The sequence below is a fragment of the Aotus nancymaae genome, unplaced genomic scaffold, assembly GCF_030222135.1.
Source record: "Aotus nancymaae isolate 86718 unplaced genomic scaffold, 86718_ANA_hifiasm-v0.15.2.pri h1tg000004l, whole genome shotgun sequence".
NCBI lineage: Eukaryota > Metazoa > Chordata > Mammalia > Primates > Aotidae > Aotus > Aotus nancymaae.
In genome coordinates this window covers 31,918,224-31,924,339 of record NW_026988415.1, presented here as the reverse complement: position 1 = coordinate 31,924,339, position 6,116 = coordinate 31,918,224, and the positions used below count along the sequence as shown (strand labels likewise).

The 6,116-nt window shown below is 34.1% G+C and overlaps 1 non-coding gene across 1 annotated transcript; it reads right to left on the bottom strand.

The window, feature by feature from the left end:
* Window positions 1-5,653: 5,653 nt before the first annotated feature.
* Window positions 5,654-5,760, bottom strand: LOC135269249 (U6 spliceosomal RNA). Its single transcript, XR_010337578.1, has one exon. It is a non-coding gene; the product is annotated as a U6 spliceosomal RNA (small nuclear RNA).
* Between the last annotated feature and the right edge of the window lie 356 nt (window positions 5,761-6,116).

Here is a 6,116-nt window from a genome sequence, read left to right as displayed (position 1 = left end):
GAATTTTCTTCTTTTTGAAGGCTGAATAATATTCCATGCTTTCTTTTGCCATTCATCTGTCAATGTATATTTGATTTGTTGCAATATCTTGACTATTATGAATAATGCTGCAATAAACATCAGAGTGCAGCTATCGCTTTAAGCTCCTAATTTCAAATCTTTTTGATATATACCCAGAAGTAGTATTGTTGAATCATATGATAGCTCTATTTTTACTTTTTTGAGGAAGCTCTGTACTGTTTACCATAGTGGCTGTACCAGATTACATTCTCACTAATAGTATACAAAGCCAACACTTTTTTTCCATAATAACCATTCTAATGAGTATGAAGTGCTATCTCATCCTGATTTTCCTTTGCATTTCTCTGATGATTAGCAATGTTGAGCATTTTTTCATATAGTTGTTGGCCATTTGTATGTCTGCTATGAAGAAATGTCTATTCAAGTTTTTTTCCCATTTTGAAAAAAGAATATTTTCTGTCAATTTGTCAATCTTATTCTCCATTCAGTTTTGTTCCCTTGCTGGTGAGGAGTTGTGATCTGTCATTGTCGATTTGTAGTTATTTAGATGGTTTCATTACACCAACTTTGTTGATCGTAGTATTTATAAACATCTTATCTCAGCCTGCAGCTGGCCTTTTCAATTTCTTTTTTTGTTTTTGGCTTTTTCACATTCTTAATGATGCTTTTGATTAATACAACTTCTTGATTTTAATGTCCAATTTTATAGCATCTTCTTTAAGTATTTTTGTGTCTTGTGTAAGAAATAATTGCATGAAGTCAGTGAGGTATTTGCCTATATTTTTTCTTAGATGCTTTATTGTTTTACTTTTCAGATTTAGATCCACAGTCCATATGGAATTTCTTTGTTTATAATATAGAGGTAAGATTTCCTTTTCTTCTATTTGTAGCTCAATAGACTATATAAATCTAGCACCATTTATTGGCAAGGTCATCTTTCCCTGTTGCACTGCAGTGGCATTTTTGAAATAAGTCAATTAACCATATACGTGTGAATGGAACTCTCTATTTTCCCCATTGTTCTAATGTTCTAATTGTGTGTATTGATTTGTCATATATTTTGTCTGATTTCTCTAGGCATTTGACATAGTTATGGTATTGTGCATGCTATCGTTCAAATATTTTATGCTTGTTTCTGACATATACAAATATAATTATTTGATCTTATATTCAGTGCCCTTGATAATTTGCTTATTAATTTCAATAGCTTTTTTATAGACTCGTTTGGACCTTCTACATATACAGTCTCATCTATGAATACTGACAGTTTTATTTCTTCCTTTTCTCTCTTTATACCACTTTTTCCCTGCCTTGTTATACTAGCTAGGACCTCTGGTATATTGGTAAATAGATTGACATGGGGCATCCTTGTCTTGCCCTCAGTGGTAATGTGTACAGGGGATCTTTTAACATTTCACTTCTAAATATAATGTTTCCTGTAGGCTTGTAGTTTAAATAATCATGTATCAGGTTACACAATTTTCCTTTCTTCCTAATTTGTTAAAAAATTTATCTTTATTTTTTATTAATTTTGAAGGGGTATTAGATTTTATGTATTTTTTTTTTTATTGTACTTTAGGTTCTGGGGTCATGTGCAGATCATGCAGGATTGTTGCACAAGTAGATACATGGCAAGGTGGTTTGCTGCCTCCATACCCCTGTCACCTATATCTGGCATTTCTCCCTATGTTATCCCTCCCCAAACTCCCTACCCACCACTGTCCCTCCCCTAACCCCCCCAACAGACCCCAGTGTGTGATGCTCCCCTCCATGTGTCCATGTGTTCTCATTGTTAAATACCCACCTATGTGTGAGAACATGCCATGTTTGATTTTCTGTTCTTGTGTCATTTGGCTGGGAATGATGGTTTCTAGTTTCATCTATGTCCCTGCAAAGGACACGAACTCATTGTTTTTTATGGTTACATAGTATTCCATGGTGTGTATGTGTCACATTTTCCTTGTCCAGTTTATCATTGATGGACATTCAGGTTGGTTCCAGGTCTTTGCTATTGCAAACAGTGCCACAATGAACATACGTGTGCATATGTCTTTATAATAGAACAATTTATAATCCTTTTGGTATATACCCAGTAATGGGATTGCTGGGTCAAATGGAATTTCTATTTCTAGATCCTTGAGGGATATTAGATTTTATAAATTGCTTTTTTCTGCATCTACTGAGGTAAAATGTAAATATTGCCTTGATTCTATTAATATGAATTACATTCTTTGATTTAAAAATGTTAAACCACCCTTGTGTTTTGGAAATAAACTTAACCTTTCTGGTATATATATATATATATATATATATATATATATTTTTTTTTAATATAGCACTGTAGTTTATTTGATGACATATTAGGATTTTTCATTATATATTCTTTTGAAAGCTTCAAAAATTTAACAACACGAAAATTTATGTCGATAAGTAACAGATCTACATTGTCAATTTTAATGACTCAATGCTTTCTCATAATTATGTAGCATAATTTAAATTCATAATTGAATAGTGGTTTTCAAAAATTTTTTGCTCTCATAAACAGCACTTTACTGTACACCATTGTGCATACATATTTAACTTGTACTTATGTTCCAAATACTAATTAATACTATCTTTTTGATATATATGTACCTTAATAAATACTGATTGTTCAAGAATTAGAAACCCAGATTTTCTGATTGCTTTCTATGTTTGCTGAGTAGTAGAAGCTCCCTAATGTATAATTATTGAGGTTGCTACTATTAGTTCTGACTGAAGATTGATACCTTTTCAAAGGAAAATAGGACCGGGGAAGTCAAATATCTAAATACGTTAGTGCTAAAATGGAAAATAACATGGTAAAGTGCTTTGTGAAACAGTGGAATTTGGTCTCAGGAAAACTTACAATGACAAGAACAAGGGAATGAAGTAAGAAATACCCGTTCACATACCGATTACCAGCTGTGTAATCTTAGGCTAATTAGTTTTTGCTGTAACCCTGTTTCTTCACCAATACAATAGAAATATATGAATATTAGAGGATTATTAAGAGATTAAAATGAGCAGCTCCTACTACTGCACTTTTACAGAGTTTGCATTTAATAAGTGGTAATTTGCTTCAGTTTCTCATTAGTCAAGAGGCTGTTTTTAGAAAGAAAGGGAGCCTAGAAAGAATTTGCTAGTTTTCCATTAAAGAGACTCAGAAAGAAATTTCTTTTCTTCTATCTTATTTTCTATTTTTCCATAAATTTTTCTGTCCTTTCTAAACTTAATTCGTATTGAAACAATTATTCTCTATATTGTTATCTATTTTTTTAAGTATACATTATTTTCCTATCCTTTCAGTGGATTTTTTTTTTGAAGGCCATGGTTGTCAAAATGTGGTCCAGGGGCTTCTAGGGGTGTCCAAGAGTCTTTCAGGGGTCTGAGATAACAATTATTTTATAAATAATGTTAATATATTTTGCCTTTCCTCCCCTTTTCTTTCATGAATATACAGTGGAATGCTCTAGAGGCTCCACTGGGTGTGATATCACAACAGATTGAATGCAATAGCAGATATGAGGATAAAACCATCTTCTACTAAGCCAGATATTTAAACAATTTGCAAAAATGTAAAAACAATACTATTATTGTCATTAGATTTTTTTTGCTTTGAATAATAGTTATTTTTCATATAATTATATAATTTGTGTTAATATGTAATGGGCTTATTGGTTTATTGCTTTTTCACTCTCTTTTTATTTTATTTATTTTTAGAACTGGGGTCTTGCTCTGTTTCTGGGCTGAAGTGCAGTGGGGTGATCATAGCTCACTGCAGCCTAGAACTCCTAGGCTCAAGTGATCCTCTTCCTTCAGCCTCCTGAGTATCTGGGACTACAAGCATGCACCACCACACCTGACATGCTGTTATTTCCAAATGAATAAATGAATATTTTTTTAAACTTCTCAGTTTTAATTTCTAATATGACAAATAATAACAAATGCAACTCACAAAACAAAAGCTTGTTGGGGTCCTCAATTCTTTTTAAGAGTGGAAAAACGTCCTGAGACTACAATGAGAATCACAGCCCTAGAATCACATGCTTCCTTGATTTCATGCAGTTTAATATAAATTAGTAGTTTAACTTCTTCCTTGATAATGTTGTGACCCAATAGTAGTTTATGTCCATTTGTTTCAGTCCTTTGTATTGTTTATATGCATCTTAATTCTGCCTATATATTTATTTACCACACAAGACTTTATTATTAACATTTTGTACAGTCAATATTAACTTACATTTACTAAGATATTAATCTTTCCATTTTTCTTTATCCTTTCCTGAATTTATATTTTTTGGTAAGTAATGCTTTCTCTACTACCTGATTGAGTACTGGACATCATTTTTGAGAAACTACTGGATATTGTATATTAAAAATTATAGCAATTCTGGATATTATCCTCCTATAGAGTGGATTCATTCTGTCCTTTGGTGGGCAGCCTGTTTAAAGACAGATCGCCTTGATCCAATCAGGAATTGAGATGTTTTTTGCTTGGATTGTGCGTTTTTTTCCTTCTTTTTTGAGTCTCAGTCTAAATTTTGTGTTAGGGCTAGAGTATAGCTTGTTAGGGATCTCAACTAAGAGCAGCTGTGTTTACTAGAACCATTTCTATTTTGTGGAAACTCAGATCTAAGAAACTACCTGAAAACTTGGCTCCACTGTTCAGCAGTTTTCTACTTAGCTTCTTACTTAGGCTGTTGCTTCACACAGCAGATGAATTCAGCAAATCTCATCGTGGAAAATAGCAGTGTTCAGTTCACTTTTCTTTCTCTCTTCTCTCTGGGCTGAGATGTTGGTCATTAAAGTTCTGGTTCTCTTGACAGCCTCAAACTGCACTTATTTACTTATTTATTGGGTCCAGTGATTCTTTTTAAATTTTACTTTAAGTTCTGGGATACATGTGTGGAACATGAAGGTTTGTTATATAGGTATACGTTTGCCATGGTGGTTTGCTGTAGCTATCAGCACATCACCTGGATTTTAAGCCCCACATGCATTAGCTATTTGTCCTGAAGCTGTCCCTCCCATCCACCCCGCCGCTCCCCTGCCCCCATAGGCCGTGTTGTGTGATGCTCCCCTCCCTGTGTCCATGTGTTCTCATTGTTCAGCTTCCATTTACAGGTGAGAACATCTGGTGTTTGGTTTTCTGTTCCTGTGTTAGTTTGCTGAGGATGATGGTTTCCAGCTTCTTCCATGTTCCTGCAAAGGACATGATCTCATTCTTTTTTATTGCTACATAGTATTTCATGGTGTATATGTAACACATTTTCTTTATCCAGTCTATTATTGATGGGCATTTAGTTTGTTCACATGTCTTTGTTATTGTAAATAGCGTTGCAATAAACATACATGTGCATGTATCTTTATAGTAGAATAATTTATATTCCTTTGGATATATACCCAGTAATGGGATTGCTGGGTCAAATGGTATTTCTGGTTCTAGGTCCTTGAAGAATCACCACAGTGTGTTCCACAATGGTTGAACTAATTTATCTTCCCACCAACAGTGTAAAAATATTCCTATTTCTCCACAGCCTTAACACAGCATTTGTTGTTTTTTTACTTTTTAATAAACGTCATTCTGACTGTCGTAAGATGGTATTTCATTAAAAAATATGGAACGCTCACAAATTTGTGTGTCATCCTTGCACAGAGGCCATGCTCTTCTTCTCTGTATCATTTTAATTTCAGTATATGTGCTGCCAAAGTGAGCACAAACTTCATTTATTTTTCTGCTAGTCTTGTGAGTTTCCAAAAACTCTGTTGCTTCTCTCTCTCCTATTCAGAGTCCTCTGCCTCGCTTGCCAGTCTCTCACCCTACAGTATAATAGGCAAATGTCCCAGAGGAAAAAGCCACTTGTAGTGTGTTAGTTTACCTCTCTGTGCTTCTATTTTCTGAGGTTTTGGTCCCTCAACTTCTAGTTGTCTTGGCAATTTTCAGATGCCCTCTGGTTGTCCCCTGTACTGTACATGAATCTATAACAAGATAATCTACCATAGTAGGCCAGTGGATGTCTCGAAATCAACCAGGCAGGCTCATTAGAATGAGCTCATCATTTCTGCTCCTTTAG